Raw genomic sequence first — 16,886 nt, 5'->3', positions numbered from 1 at the left:
TTTTCAAACTGCAAACCTGATTCCGTGATCTCCCTGGTTAAAACCTGATGGCTTCCTGTTGCTCTTATGACATAGACCCAAACCTTCAGAGAGGCCTCCGAGGCCCTGCCTAGCATAGCCCCTGCCTCATCTTTCTTACCCTTCTCTCCTCTTACTCTGGGCTTCAGCCACATGATCTTCCCTTAGCGCCTCAAACGCAAAGGCTCCATCCTGCCATTGGATCTTTGCACATGCTGTTCTTCCATTTTCTAGTCCTCTCTCAGCTCAAATGTGCTTTCTCAAGGAAGCCTTCCCTGACTCCTAGGAAGGTCAAGTGTCACTATGTGGTATTGGGCTAGTTTCTTAATTAATTGGTGCCTCTGTTTTCTCATCTGTAAAATGAAGATGATAATAATGCCTAACTCAGGTTTGTTGTGAGGACTAAGTAAAATGATGCATGGGAACCACCCTGAGGTCGGACTGGTGCAGTGCTCTGCTTGGACAATTGTCCTGCCCTCTGGCTAGCTTTCTAGATGAGGACAGTAGTGGAGAGACACCCCCCCCCTCCACTAACTCTAGTTGGTGATACTGGGGTGAGACAGACCCTAAAATGTTAGGGCTTCAAGAAAGAGCGTCTACACAAGGGCACTCAAAGATTCCTGAGTGTCCTGAATGAAACCAACGAGCTAATTGTGCCAGGAAGTCATTGACAATGCCTGAGGTTAGGCTGGGGTACTCAGAGAGAGGGAGACATCAAGGGAACCCTCAAAGGTCAAGGAGAGAGGAAAGGTCAGTGGGAGCACACCACAGTTTTGTCAGATCTCTGAGTGGCCCAGAGCCCTGAGAATGAAGGACATTGGTTACCATGGGGTCTCTATGTTGGGTAAACATAGGCTCCCATCCCACCTTGTCACTTGTGGGCTGGAAGATGGGGGAAGTCATTTCACTTCTCCTTGCCTCAGTTTCCTTATCTATAAAATGGAGCTAATAATTTATTTTTTAGATTGATAGGAGGATTAAATGGGACTGTATTAATTTGCTTGGGCTGACATAACAAAGTAGCACAAACTGAGTGGCTTAAACAACAAATTTATTTTCTCATAATTCTGGAGACTAGAAGTCTGAGATCAAATTTTCTGCAGGATTGATTGCTTTTAAGGGCTCTCTTCTTGGCTTATTGATGGCCGTCTTCCTCCTATGTCTTCACATGGCCTTTCCTCAGTGTGTGTCTCTGTCCTAATCTCTTCTTATAAGGACGCCAGTTATATTGGATTAGGGCTCACCCATATGACCTCATTTTAGCTTAATTACCTCTTTAAAGGCCCTATCTCCAAGTACAGTCTCATTTCAAGGTACTGGGCATAAGGACTTCAGCATAGGAATTTTGGGGGCACACAACTCAGCCCATAACAGCGATGTAGACATAGGTTAAGTAACCAGCACACAGCAAGGGCTCAGTAATGCTAACTCTTTTTTCTCTGTCATGATAAAAGCAGACAATGGCAATGCACTCAGCCCCAGAACTCCACAGATAAATGTGGCTTTAAGCCGTTTGGTGCCTATGACTTTCCCAAACACTGGAGGCAAGGACTTTGCTCTTCCTCTCTCCTCCTTGGGCTGGGAATTTTGATAAATCACATCATGTCCAAAAGCAATGGGGAACTCTGGGAGTTATTTTTAGTATATTGACTTAGCTAAAAAAGTCTAAAACATTACCCTGCCAATCACCAAAGCAATTCTACTCTGACAATATCTGCTTGCAGACTTTGCTAAACTGAACCTATAATTGATTTGAGTAAGGTAGCCGAAACTCAACCCACTAACTAATCAGTGTTTACCAAGTGTGAGTTTTTGTGCCAGATGCTGTGGAAGACACAGAGAAATCCAGGACACAGTCCCTGCCTCAGGACCTAGAGGCTTTGACTGGGATGTTAGCTCCTGTCTGGAAAAGAGAATAGAAAGCAGCCCCTGATGTGAGTGAAATGAAGGATCAGATAGAGTTTGACGTGCCTGTGGGACATCCAAGTGGAGCTGCCCATGGGCCGGTTGGATGGACACCTGTGGAGCTCCAGAGGCTGGTCTGGTGATATAGGTGTGGGAATCATTATAATAGAGGTGGTAGCTTTGAGGGATGGTATGGTATGTGTGGAGAGAAGAGGGCCAAAACTAAGTCCCAGTTTCATGGGAGAGAAATCTGACTGGCCCAGCTTGAGTCCAGTCAGCTGGGGTTAAGGGGTTAGAGTCAAGTCAGATAAACATGGCTTCCAGGGCCCCAGGGCTCCAGCCGTGTAGGTGGATGGGGGAAAGGCGATTCTCAGGGAAGGCAGTTGGTGAGCTGAGTTGGCATCAAAAATATGGTTACCAGAGAGGGCTTGCACTGATGGAGCTGGCACTCACATTTAGTAAGCACTCAATAAACATATGCAGAATCAGTGAGTATATTAGTAAATCAATGAATTAATGAAGGGATGAGTAATCTTGCCACAGACTTTTTGGTAACACTATTTTTTCTTTTTTTTGTCCATGTCACGTGGCTTGCAGGCTCTTAGTTCCCTGACTAAGGATTGAACCTGGGCCCCTGGCAGTGAAACTGCCGAGTCCTAACCACTGGACCGCCAGGGAACTCCCAGTAACACTATTTTTTAAAACTGATTTGCAGTTCACACACTATAAAATTTTCAGGAATTTCCTGGCGGTCCAGTGGTTAGGACTCAGCGCTTTCACTGCTGGAGGCCCGGGTTTGATCCCTGGTCGGTGAACTAAGCCATGTGGTGTGGCCCCCCAAAAAATTAATTTTAAAGTGTACAGTTCAGTGGTTTTTAGTTTTACCACATATGTTTGATTTCATGTTTCCTTCCATGAGACACAGATTTGAGTAGAGTCCTCTGTGGACATAGAGTACCAGTATGACTTCGTGTTTAGTTTCCCTTACACAGAAGGCAGTTTGAGGAAAGGAATTCCCTTCCCTCCTTTGGAGGATGCCCAAGGACAGGAACTGGAGAAGGACCAACGTGGGAAAGCTACAGAAGGGCAGTGAGGAGTACCGAAGTTGCACACAGCATCATTGCACAGTGTCACTGCCCCAAACCCATCAGTGAAGCTGCAGCAGGCAGGATGTGCAACCAGATGGCCCTGGACAAGGAAATACCCATGGACAGCAAGACCTTCCTCAACAGTGGAGGCTGGGACATTCAGAGAGCATGGACGGGCTTGGAAAGAGTTTGCATTTATTCCTTTATCCCCTCCGTTGGAAGAGTAATGGCTCCTCAAAGATATTCACATCCTAATCTCTGGAACCTGTGACTGTGTTCTGTTATATAACAAAGGGGAATCAAGGTTGTTAATTAGCTGATTGATTATCCTGGTGGGTCCAGTGTAATCACAAGGGTCTTTAAAAGTGGAAGATGGAGGCCAAAGAGGAATCAGAGTCAGAGAGGGAGGTGTGACAATAGAAGCAGAAGCTGAAGTGATTCTATGTGAGAAGTGATTCAACCATCACTGGCTTTGAAGATAGGAGGGAGCCACATGTCAAGGAATGGGGCTGCCTCTGGCAGATGGAAAAGGCAAGGAAATGGATTCTCCCCATTTCCACAGTCCTGCCAATCAGTCAGTTGATTTTAACCCCGTGAGACGCTTGTCAAACTTCTGATCTCCGGAACTGTAAGATAACAAATTTGTGTTGCTTTAAGCTACTAATTTTGTGGTAATTTGTTACAGCAGCAATAGGAAACTAACACACCCTCCTAGATAACTAAAAGGGACAACAGCAAGATTCACTTTTAGATCTTTGTTTCTTTTTATTCCTTTTGAGTAGTCTCTATTTTCTCTAAGATCTGCTGTTTTGTCCTCCTGGTCCCCATTTTCCCCTCCAGGCAGAGGACCTTTTGGGATGTTGCTGAGCCCTTGATCCCAAGAACATGCCTACCCAAGTCCATTTGTCCTCCCAAGGCCTGTCCCCAAATGCCACCTTCTGCTTGAAGCCCTCATCATTTTCCCCAATGAATACTATCTCTCCCTCTCAATCTCTGCACCACACCTCTCACTGTGACACTTCTACATTCATGATTCAACTCTTCTAGGAGTCTACAATTATTTTTCCTTTGCTATTTTAAAATGCCAGGGACTTCCCTGGCAGTTCAGTGGTTGAGACTCCACGCTTCCACTGCAGGGCGGTGTGGATTTGATTCCTGGTTGGGGAACTAGGATTCTGCATGCCGCATGGTGCAGCCAAAAAAAAAAAAAAAAAAAAAAAGCCAGCCTTTGTAATCAGGGGAAGTCATGTATGGATGTCCCTCATTATCTGTGGGGGATTGGTTCCAGGACACCCCCCCTCCCCTGTGTGTACCAAAATCCATGGATGCTTAAGTCCTTTATATAAAATGGCAGAGTACAGTCAGCCCTCCAATTCCACGGATGTGGAACCCGTGGCTTTTGGGGGGCTGACTGTACTTGGTCCTCAGTTTGGAGAGAGAGCTCAGCACAAGATAAAGAACAGAGATATGTTTCCTTAGGACTCTAATCTAGCTCTTTCTTGCCCCTGCCAGCAGATGAAGTCAACCACCATGAAAAGACGACAATTAATCCCATGCTGAAGGCCAGCTAGTGGCTGATTCACTCACTGTGTTGGCTATCTCTTGTGCTCACCTCATATCCTCTTGGTCCTGTTTTGACACCATCATTGCTGGGGAAGCAGCTTCACACATGTGTCATGTAACAGCACCTCACCTAAGCTCCTCCAGGCATCTCTCTTTCCTTCTCAGGCTTCTGTAGGAACCACCTGGCACTCACACTGGTGCTTCTGGAAGTGTGTGGGTACTAACAACTCATGAGAAAACCCTTGACCCAATGGGATAGGAGTTGAAGGATAAATTCTCCCCTCCTCTGGCCTATGGGCAGACAATTTTGAGGTGGTTTTCACAGTTCTTCAGAAGGTTCCAGCAGGATCAGCCCCAGTTTCCACAGCTGTGGTCAACTCAAGTATGGACCCTTGAATTAGCTTTCCCTTCTGTGTTTCCCTATCCCTAGTCACCCCCTTTGGTCCCTGGGATTACTTCCTATAGTGAACTACTTGCCCCTGAACAGTAATCTCAGGCTGTACCTTCTGGGGGAATCCAGCCTAAGGTGTCCACCTTGTGGCTAGAGTCGTAGCTGTACCACATGACTGGAATGACCAATAGGTGAACAGCCCAAGGCCATTTTGAGTGTCAGCCTTGTAGGTCTGACCCAGATACAGAATCTGTAGGAATCACTTATCTTCATATATCACTTCATCTAGATGCAGCAGCCTCTGAGTTCCCTTTTTTTTTTAATTTTATTTTATTTTATTTTATTTATTTATTTATTTATTTATTTTTGGCTGTGTTGGGTCTTCGTTTCTGTGTGAGGGCTTTCTCTAGTTGCGGCGAGCGGGGGCCACTCTTCATCGCGGTGCGTGGGCATCTCACTGTCGCGGCCTCTCTTGTTGTGGAGCACAGGCTCCAGACGCGCAGGCTCTGCAGTTGTGGCTCATGCGCCTAGTTGCTCTGCGGCATGTGGGATCTTCCCAGACCAGGGCTCGAACCCGTGTGCCCTGCATTTGCAGGCAGATTCTCAACCACTGCGCCACCAGGGAAGCCCTGAGGTCCCTTTTTTAAACACATTTTAAGGACCAAGTAAGCCATCGACAATTTCAACAAAGGTAGAAAGAGCCCCAGGCTATTCCTTACTATTTTGGAATCTTCTGTATTTATTGCATGTATCAGGTACTCAATCTAAGCAAACTGAAGTACCATATCTATTACACAGTTCCCTTCACGTGTTTCCAGAGAAACGTGTTTCTATTCCTGCCTAACACAAACAGTATGGTGAAATAATAATAATACTTTTGAGTATTTATTATGTTCCAGAACTAAGTGCTTTATGAACATTATCAGTTATTGTTGACAACCTCCCCTTGTAATGGATACTATTGTTAACTCCATTTATGGATGTGAAAATTGAGGCTCTGAGAGGTTAAGTAATTGCCTAAAGTTGTACAGCAAGTAAGTAGTAGAGCCAGGATTCAAATTCAGCATTCTGACCCCAGAGCTCAATGACAATGATCTACTGTCATGAAAAGAAAGACTACTGGAATATATCAATGGAATAGAATTGAGAGCCCCCAAAAAACCCATACACCTGTGGTCAATTGATTTTTGACAAGGATGCCAAGACTATTCAGTGGGGAAAAAATAGTTTTTTCAGTAAATGATGCTGGGGCAATTGAACATCAACAACAAAAGAATAAACTGGACCCCTAACTCTCACCATATAAAAAATTAACTCAAAATGGATCAAAGACCTAAATGTAAAACTCTTAGAAGAAAACATGGTATGAATATTCTTGATATTGGATGAGACAATGGTTTATTGGATATGACACCAAAAGCTCAAGGAACAAAAGGAAAAAAAACCCCAGATAAATTGGACTTCATCAAAATTAAAATTTTTTGTGATTCAAATTACATTCCCAAGAAAGTGAAAAGACAGCCACAAAATGGAGAAAATATTTGCAAATAATATATCCAATGAGTCTAATGTCCAGAGTAAATAAAGAACTCATAACTCAAGAACAAAAAGACAAATAACCCAATTTTTTAAATGGGCAAAGGGTTTTTTTTTTTGTGGGGAAGAAATCTAAATATATTCATAGGGCTTAAAATTTTTTTAAATTTATTTTTTAGTGTGATGCACTTTATTTCCTAGCCTATTCAAATTTATTGGGGGTTTGGGTCAGTTTTACATTATTATTTTTTATTATTTATTTATTTTTATTTGGCTGCACCGCGTGGCTTGTGGGATCATAGTCCCCTGACCAAGGATTGAACCTGGGCCCACGGCAGTGGAAGCCCAAGTCCTAACCACTGGACCACCAGGGAATTCGCATTACATTATTATTTTTTTATTGAAGTATAAGTATAGTTGATTTACAATATTATATTAGTAACGGGCAAAGGATTTGAATAGACATTTCTCCAAAGCTGCTCAGTATCATTAGTCATTAGGGAAATGCAAATCAAAATCACAGTGGGATACCACTTTACATCTACTAGGATGGCTATAATAGTTTTTAAAATGGAAAATAGCAAGTGTTGATGAGGGTATGGAAAAAATTGGAAACTTCATACATTGGTGGTGGGAATATAAAACGGTGCAGCTGCTGTGGAAGACAGCAGTGTTGTAATAATAATAATTGCTATCATTTTTTGACCACTCTCCATGTGCTAGGCACTGGGCTGATTGCTTTAAATGCTTTATCTCTTTAAATCCTCAAAAAAGCCAATGAGGTTCAGTATAGGAAACAGAAACCATTCAAAAGGAACAAAAAGGAATTCAATGTGGGGAATTAGATGCTTACAAAAGAGCACCTGTAGGGTGAGAAAAATCTAGGATAAGCCTCAAGGAATGATCCTCAGAATACTGAAGAAGTGACTTGCCATGGAAGTTACTCTGTCACAATAAGGTAGATGGGGAATCAGAAGGCTGTCATTGGAATCATTGAGTTTGAGAACACATAATTGTAGATGTATTCTGAGGACCAGGAACCTGCTGTAGCTGTTGCCACAATGGCTGTTTCACTCATCAAGCTGATGACTGGACATTGGAACATGTAGTCCAGTCATCACCTTTGCTGCTACTATTTTTTGACCCCCACTATGCAGACTGGAACTGGAATAGTGCTGTGGTAAAACTCCATGTTACCATAACCTTGAAAACAGCCAAAAGCCTAAGTTGACTTCCATTTTATGTAAGTGCATTAATTAATGGAACCCAATTCTCATCCAGAACCCTAGCTGCAAGGACATTTGGGAAATGTAGTTATCTCTGTGGTACAGAAGGCATGCTAGAGGGAGACAAAAATGGATTATGAGTGAAATTGACTAAATCCTGATATATCTGCTCTTCAGGTGAAAAAATGAAAGGCTTATAAGCATCAACTACTTTGTCCAAGGTCATGCAGTCAGTCGGTGGCAGGGTTGGGATTTGAATCCAGATCTGTTTTCCCAAGACCCATATACCTTAGAAGACTATCTCTGTTGGGTTCCTGTTTGTGAGTGGGGAGTGGGAGCACTGGGACCATGGTGAAGACACTTTCCCAGCATCCTGACTGAGCATAAACCATTGTAATAGGCACGCAGTTATCATGTGTACCCTAGATCACATCAGAGGTGACATGTATGACACTCTCTAGAGAGAAGGGCTCAATAATTTGTAAAAGGTATTGAAGAAAATGTGCAAAATAATTTTCTTTTTTTCTTTTCTCATTCAAAAGACAGCAGGCTTTGTGCTTTGATGCTTTGGGAGAGGTTTGGGACAAACCTTCCTGGCTTCTCTTTCCATTGAGGAGAATAAGGCTGGAGGAAAGAGACATGTCCCCCAAACTAAAAAGAGATTCTGTCGGTGTGGAGGAAGGAGAGGCCTGTGTTTTCCCCAAGTAAAAGGGCCTCTACCCTCCCCTCCAGTGGTGGCAGGGCTCTGAGGGTGTGGCTGTGTGGTCATCCCAAGACTATGGGCCTAGGCAGAGTCCTATACCCCAAGCAGGGCAGGAAGCAGCGGAGTGGTAGATCTGAGAGGATTTGTGAGCTGTGCCTTCACAGAGACAAGCCATATGGGCAAGGGACTGATCACTGATGACCAGAGGGGACTTCTGGACACTTTGGCCCTGGAATCTTCGTGTAACCCCACAAAGTTTACACAGGTTAAGTTTCCTACATGCCCATTAGGAAGTTGCTTTATAGAAAATAAAGAAATGTGACATCTCTTTGAGGAGACAGACTTACCAGTACAAAAAGGCTTTATACAGATCTTACTTTCCTCCTCAGACTTCACTACAATCCCGACCCCAACCCCCCAACAACTCAGCAAAAGGAAGATTTACATGTAACTATTTAGTAGTATTGGATCATTGCAGTTTCTTTCAAGTACTGTATGTCTCTGAAATAAAAGAATAAAAATATGCATATAATTGAAAAACAGAATGCTCTCTATCCATTTGTATAAGAGAAGGAATAATTTCATTACTTTTTTGTTTATGGGTACTGTTTTGTTACTTTTCTTTCATTTTAAAAAATGGGGCTGGGCTTCCCTGGTGGCGCAGTGGTTGAGAATCTGCCTGCCAATGCAGGGGACACGGGTTCGAGCCCTGGTCTGGGAAGATCCCACATGCCGCGGAGCAACTAGGCCTGTGAGCTACAACTACTGAGCCTGCGCATCTGGAGCCTGTGCTCCGCAACGAGAGGCCGCGATAGTGAGAGGCCCGTGCACCGCGATGAAGAGTGGCCCCTGCTTGCCGCAACTAGAGAAAGCCCTTGCACAGAAACGAAGACCCAACACAGCCATAAATAAATAAATAAATAAATAAATAAAATGAAAAAAAGAAACTGCCAAAGTGTTTTCCAAAGGGGTTGTACCATTTAAAAAAAAAATAGGGATGAAATTCATATAACATACAATTAACCATTTTGAAGTGTCCCTTTCGGTGTCATTTAGTGCATTCACAATGTTGTGGACAACCACCTCTCTCTAGTTTCAAACTTTTTTATCACTCCAGAAGACATCCATTGAGCAATCCTTCCCCATTCCTCCTCTCTTCCAGCCCCTGGCAACTACTGATTTGCGTTAATGTCTTTATAGATTTCCCATTCTGGATGTTTCATATAAAATGAACCGTGCAGTGTGTGCTACTTTCTGTCTGGCTTATTTCATTTTACATGCTTTTGAGGTTCATCCAAGTTGTAGCATGTATCAGTGCTTCCTTTGTTTTTATGGATAAATTATATTCCATGGTATGGATATACCACAATTCTAAAATTCCATTCATTCCACCTTTTTGACTATTGTGAATAGTGCTGCTGTGAACCTTCATGGACAATTGTCTGTTGAAGTACTTGTTTTCTTTTTCTTTTTTTTTAATGTATTTTTTTAAAAGTCTTTACTGAATTTACCACAACACTGCTTCTGTTCCATGCTTTTTGGTTTTTTGGCCGTGAGGCATTCTGGTATAAAAACATTTCCAAACTGAAAGTTTTTCTGAGAAAGAGACAAAAAGCTCCAGTCCAGACAAGACATTTGCAAATACTGACACATGAAATATGTAGTTCCAGTTTACATTCAAATGGCCACCCACCTCATGTACTAGTGCTGGCTACACACATTAAAATTCTTTCATGGCTATGGACATGGTGTTCTTGCTCTTCCTAACATTCTCTGCCCAGAAGTCTCCTCTGCTCCCTTATCAGCATCATTAAAAAGAATTGCCCATTAACATCCTCGGGTGAATAATTGTTGCAAAAAATCATTAGTGGCATTAACTTTAGAAAAGATTGTCAAAAGTGCAGAAGGAGTAGTTCTTGACTTACTTACAACCTGTACTTTTGTACATTACATTTGATACCTCTAAATAAAGCATTTTGAATGTTTGCTCATTTGCTGATAAGTGAACGTTTTGATCCATCACGCAATGCCAAGCAACAGTTTGGTCTTTCCATCTTTGCTGGTACGGTAACATTTGTCCAACTTTGAATTTTTTATGTATTTTACTGGTATTTTATATAAATAAGTGGAAAATTGAAAAATGAAATTGCTGATAGTGGTGATGAAATATAAACATGTTGCAATTGAGATAAAATGGTTACCATTCAGTTAAGCTGAAAGTGCTGACTTTATTCTCATTTGGATGAGAATGTAACTCAGTTCATTTTGTGTTGATTTGGAAGGAAAAATAATTAAAGAATAGGTAAAAAAAATGCTGGAAATATATCATCAGATATATAATTTGAGATTTTATATATATTTATACACATATATATTTGCACATTAAGAATAGATGTCTTTCTCTTCCTTGATAAATAGAAAGTTAAATTTTCACACATTTGATTTTTATACAAGATTTTATGAACAAATCATGTATGAAAGTAGAATATGTACTGCTTACACTTTTTCCTGGGACACCACTGATCAAAACAGGCAAGGAACCTTGAGGGGAAAGTAGGAATTTTTCAGATCCTAAAGGCACAATAATAATAATAGTAGTAGTAGTAGAGTAGTAACTCCTGTTTAAGCACTTGCTGTGTTTCAGGCTCTATGCTTGCTGTGTCACAAGTCTAAAATCATTTCATTCTTACAATCCTTAGCTGAAATCCTTAGTTATTATGTAGCCTCCCATTTTATAAAGTAGCATCCTAGAGTTCATAAAATCGAAATGACTTGTCCAAAGTCACAGCCAGTATGTAGAGGGGTTTATTGATTCCAAAGCCCGTGTAATAATCAGTACCTTGTTTTACTCTCCTGTTTGCTCAGTAGTCAAGTTTGAACAAACCTCTTTTAAAGTCAGATTATGACCAGATGATAGAACCTGTGTGAGAAAAAAAAACGGCATAAGTTTCTGTGCCTTGTACGGATAGATGAAGCATTTTCAGGAACAAGAAATAATAAGCTTTGTTATAACACCTCAAAATAATTTTAATAAAAGTATTGAAAAGGGAAACAACAGAACACCCAATATATTATAAGTTAATGATAGGACATTTTGCAGAAGACTGGGGCCAAGGAAACATTTGCTTTTCTAACCTGCAATGTATATAGGTAATGCTATAGGTAAATAGAACCAACAACACAATAAGTGATTATCAAAATATTGCTGTCATGTTGCATAGTTATCTGTCTCTACCTTAAGACTGAATCTGACACAACATTGTAAAACAACTATGCCCCAATTAAAAAAAAAAAAAAAGACTGAGTCTGAATGAATGTTTGCATTCCTTTTTTCTAAATTGGCCTCTTACTTACAATGTGAAAGCAGCACTTTTCCAAACTTATCTGGAGAAGAATTTGTAAGAAATGGAAGAACTGTGTTATTAGATAATAGCCACTGTTGCAGCTATTCAACTTGCAGAGGCAGAAATGCAAACCCCAAATGTTGACCAAATGACAACATGCCAGAAAGATTTTGAAAATGGTGTACAGACCACAGGGAGGCAGCTGGGTTTCTGACGAGCAGCATACTTCATCAAAAGCCATTTCCATTCCTTCTGGAAATACATCAATTAAAGGAGCAAAAGAACATGAGGGAGGAAAGAGCAGCATGTTCCAGTCTTGGCTAACCTTCTACTTGGAGGAGCCAATGCCAGTTCTAGAAATACAGCAGCAGAAGCAGAAACTGATGGCAATAGAAACTCAGAATATGAGATCCATTAGATTAAGTCTGAGTCAATCTTGCTCTATTTTTCCTGAAGATCTTTTCTAGAAACGAATGCTGTTTGTATTTGACAGTTGAGAAGACATAATGAATGTATTTATTCAGTCAGTAAACACGTACCAAATGCTGGGGATGGTGATGCTTGAGTGAGACTTGAAGTTGGGTAGGGGTAGGATGTGTGGGCCATGAAGGGGGTTGGGAGGAGTGTGGAGGCTGTTCCAGGCAGAGGGAACAGTCTATGCTGAGGCACAGAGGCAGATGTTGATGTTAAAGGAATGATTTTCTCTGTGGAGTGGGAAGAAATTGCTCTTCAGAAAAAAAAATCATGGCTCATTTTCAGTTTCAGGAGATAGATAGCATTTCATGGCACAGATAGGTGGTTCTTTTGGTTGAGGAAAACCATGTGTGATTCTCGGGGGAGGGATGAGGAATGGTCAGGGAGAGAGAAGGGCAGAAGAGATGAGATGAAGAAGGCAAAATTGCTCTGCCAGAGAAAGTAAGAAGTGAGGGGAATTTGGAGTTTGGGGGCAGCCTGGGGGAATTGGCCTGGATAACTTGGAGAGACTAGAACAGTGAGAAGAAATGAAAAGATGGGAAGGCCAGGTCCAAGAAAGAAACTTGAGCAAAATAAAGAAGTCCTTGTGAACTGGAGAACAGGACAATCAGTGATAAGGAGAACATGAGTCCTTCCCAAGAAATATACAGAACATCGCCACAGACTTCTACATTCTGTGGGGCAGTGGCTTGAGTAATCTTTATTTGGATATTAAAGAGTAACCCCAGCAGGCAGGAGGACTCAGGGTGGTTGCCAAGGTGACATTGTATTCTTATATTTGCAAATTTTTCTGGCTTTTTCTAACTGGCAAACAATACTTTGTTTTTAAAGTTCTGCAGTTTGTGGGCTCCATTTTTTATATTTAAAAATAATTTAAATTAGTGAATTTGTAATTTATGTTCTGAATTTAAAATGTTTTAAAACATAATATGTAAAATAAAATAATCTTTTTTTTTTTTTTTTTTTTGGCTGCACTGCACAGCATGTGGAATCTTAATTCCCCAGCCAGAGATTGAACCCATGCCCCCTGCAGTGCAAGTGTGGAGTCTTAACCACTGGACCACCAGGGAAGTCCCTAAAATATAATAATCTTGAACAAATAAAATTATATACAAGTTTATGTTCTTAACCCAACAAAAAAGAATTTCATGTATTTAAAATATTTTCCCAAATGTCTGGTTAAAAAGCACATTCTCTCTTATTTAAATATTTCTTAGGAATTTGCAAGCCTAACCTGCAGGCTGAATCAGTTCTCTGATCTAGAGGAAGGGCATTACAGGGGAAGGATGAAGCAAAGTACCTGTCACTGTGTCTCTGCTTCATTAGTCCCTTAAAAGAGACTGAACCATCCAGGCTGCATGCTCCAGGGACTATAAAACAGTGTATTCTCTACGTTCTCCATCCTCTCCACTCCCAGTCCAACCTGTGTCTCCTGTTTGATTTGGACACACCAGCATTCATTCTCACTTCTCTGGCCCTGGAGTCCTGTTCTGTCTTCTATGTCATGAAATGAGTAAGTAGAAAACGTCAAGTAGACAGAATGTTCAGAGCTCAGAAGGGAAGTCTAGGTTGGAAACATAAATTTGAATTATTGATATATAGCTAGTTATTAAAGATATGGGTGTAGATGAAATTGTGTAGAGAGAGAAGGTTGAGTGAGAAGGGAAGTGCAATAAAAATATTTACAGTCCCGGTCAGGGAGAATGAGTTGGCAATGGAGAAAGAGAAGGAGTAGGTGCAGAGGTGAGAGATCAACCAGAAGAGTGTGGTGCCACAGAAAGTAAAAGAAAGTGTTTCAGGAAGGAAGGGATGACCAACTGAGTCATACTACTGAGACATCTAGTAAGATGGACCTTGGAATGTGTCCATAGGGCTTGGCAATGTGGAGGTTATTAGTGACCTTGGTGGGAGAAATTTTGGTGAAATGGTGTGGGTAGAAGCCAGGTTGAAGACTATCAAAAAGTGAGTAGAGGGCTTCCCTGGTGGCGCAGTGGTTAAGAATCCCCCTGCCAATGCAGGGGACACGGGTTTGAGCCCTGGTCCAGGAAGATCCCACATGCTGCAGAGCAACTAAGCCCGTGCGCCACAACTACTGAGCCTGCGCTCTAGAGCCCACGAGCCACACTTACTGAGCCCGCGTGCCACAACTACTGAAGCCTGTGCTTCTAGAGCCCGTGCTCTGCAACAAGAGAAGCCACTGCAATGAGAAGCCCGTGCACTGCAACAGAGGGTAGCCCCCACTCGCTGTGACTAGAGAAAGCTCCTGCAAGCAGAAACGAAGACCCAAAGCAGCCAAAAATAAATAAAATAAATAAATACATTTTTTTTTAAAAGTGAGTAGAATGCAGAAAATAGAGAAAGTATGAGAAGATAATTCTTGACAAAACTTGGCTGTTGAGGGGAGAAGAGAGATAGGGTAGTAGGTGGAAGGGGTATTGGATCAAGGGAGGGATTTCCTAATTTAATTAGAGGATCCTAGCCTTTTTAGTTCTGATGGAAACAATTTAGTAAAGGATGTATTAGTTAAGATAACTTTAGCTGCCAGATAAACCTTCCCAATTATGCATAATGGCTCAAACATGATAGATGTTTATGTCTGTTTTAGTTTTTTTTTTTTGCTTTCATCCTCACTCCTTGTCAGAGTTCAGGGAATGTGATATGTTTTATTGATAATACAAGCTTTAAGGAATTTTTGTTTTTGAATTTTATTTTATTTTTTTTATACAGCAAGTTTTTATTAGTCATCAATTTTATACACATCAGTGTATACATGTCAACCCCAATCTCCCAATTCATCACACCCCCACCCCCACCCCCACGCTGCTTTCTCTGCTTGGTGTCCATACTTTTGTTCTCTACGTCTGTGTCTCAATTTCTGCCCTGCAAACCGGTTCACCTGTACCATTTTTCTAGGTTCCACATATATGCACGTTAATATACAATATTTGTTTTTCTCTTTCTGACTTACTTCACTCTGTATGACAGTCCCTAGATCCACCCACGTCTCAACAAATGACCCAATTTCGTTCCTTTTTATGGCTGAGTAATATTCCATTGTATATATGTACCACATCTTCTTTATCCATTCATCTGTCGATGGGCATTTAGGTTGCTTCCATGACCTGGCTATTGTAAATACTGCTGCAATGAACAATGAGGTGCATGTGTCTTTTGGAATTATGGTTTTCTCTGGGTATATGCCCAGTAGTGGGATTGCTGGATCATATGGTAATTCTATTTTTAGTTCTTTAAGGAACCTCCATACTGTTCTCCATAGTGACTGTATCAATTTACATTCCCACCAACAGTGCAAGAGGGTTCCCTTTTCTCCACACCCTCTCCAGCATTTGTTGTTTGTAGATGTTCTGACGATGCCCATTCTAACTGGTGTGAGGTGATACCTCATTGTAGTTTTGATTTGCGTTTCTCTAATAATTAGTGATGTTGACCAGCTTTTCATGTGCTTCTTGGCCATCTGTATGTCTTCTTTGGAGAAATGTCTATTTAGGTCTTCTGCCCATTTTTGGATTGGGTTGTTTGTTTTTTTAATATTGAGCTGCATGAGCTGTTTATGTATTTTGGAGATTAATCCTTTGTCCATTGATTCATTTGCAAATATTTTCTCCCATTCTGAGGGCTGTCTTTTCGTCTTGTTTATGGTTTCCTTAGCTGTGCAAAAGCTCTTAAGTTTCATTAGGTCCCATTTGTTTATTTTTGTTTTTATTTCCATTACTCTAGGAGGTGGATCAAAAAAGATATGTTGTGATTTATGTCAAAGAGTGTTCTTCCTATGTTATCCTGTAAGAGTTTTATAGTGTCCGGTCTTACATTTAGGTCTCTAATTCATTTTGAGTTTATTTTTTTGTATGGTGTTAGGGAGTGTTCTAATTTCATTCTTTTACATGTAGCTGTCCAGTTTTCCCAACACCACTTATCGAAGGGACTGTCTTTTCTCCATTGTATATCCTTGCCTCCTTTGTCATAGACTGACCATAGTTGTCATAGTTGACCATTGTCATAGTTGACCATAGGTGCGTGGGTTTATCTCTGGGCTTTCTATATTGTTCCATTGATCTATGTTTCTCTTTTTGTGCCAGTACCATGTTGTCTTGTTGACTGTAGCTTTGTAGTATAGTCTGAAGTCAGGGAATCTGATTCCTCCAGCTCCGTTTTTTTCCCTCAAGACTGCTTTGGCTATTCGGGGTCTTTTGTATCTCCATACAAATTTTAAGATTTTTTGTTCTAGTCCCGTAAAAAATGCCATTGGTAATTTGATAGGGATTGCATTGAATCTGTAGATTGCTTTGGGTAGTATAGTCATTTTCACAATATTGATTCTTCCAATCCAAGAACATGGTATATTTCTCCATCTGTTGGTACCATCTTTAATTTCTTTCATCATTGTCTTATACATGTCTGCATGCATACATACCTGTCTGCATACAGGTCTTTTGTCTCCCTAGGTAGGTTTATTCCTAGGTATTTTATTCTTTTTGTTGCAGTGGTAAATGGGAGTGTTTCCTTAACTTCGCTTTCAGATTTTTCATCATTAGTGTATAGGAATGTAAGAGATGTCTGTGCATTAATTTTGTATCCTGCAACTTTACCAAATGCATTGATTAGCTCTAGTAGTTTTCT

The sequence above is a fragment of the Eschrichtius robustus genome, chromosome 3 (genome assembly GCF_028021215.1).
Source record: "Eschrichtius robustus isolate mEscRob2 chromosome 3, mEscRob2.pri, whole genome shotgun sequence".
NCBI classification, from domain to species: Eukaryota; Metazoa; Chordata; class Mammalia; order Artiodactyla; family Eschrichtiidae; genus Eschrichtius; species Eschrichtius robustus.
Note: the sequence above shows the minus strand (reverse complement) of the source record.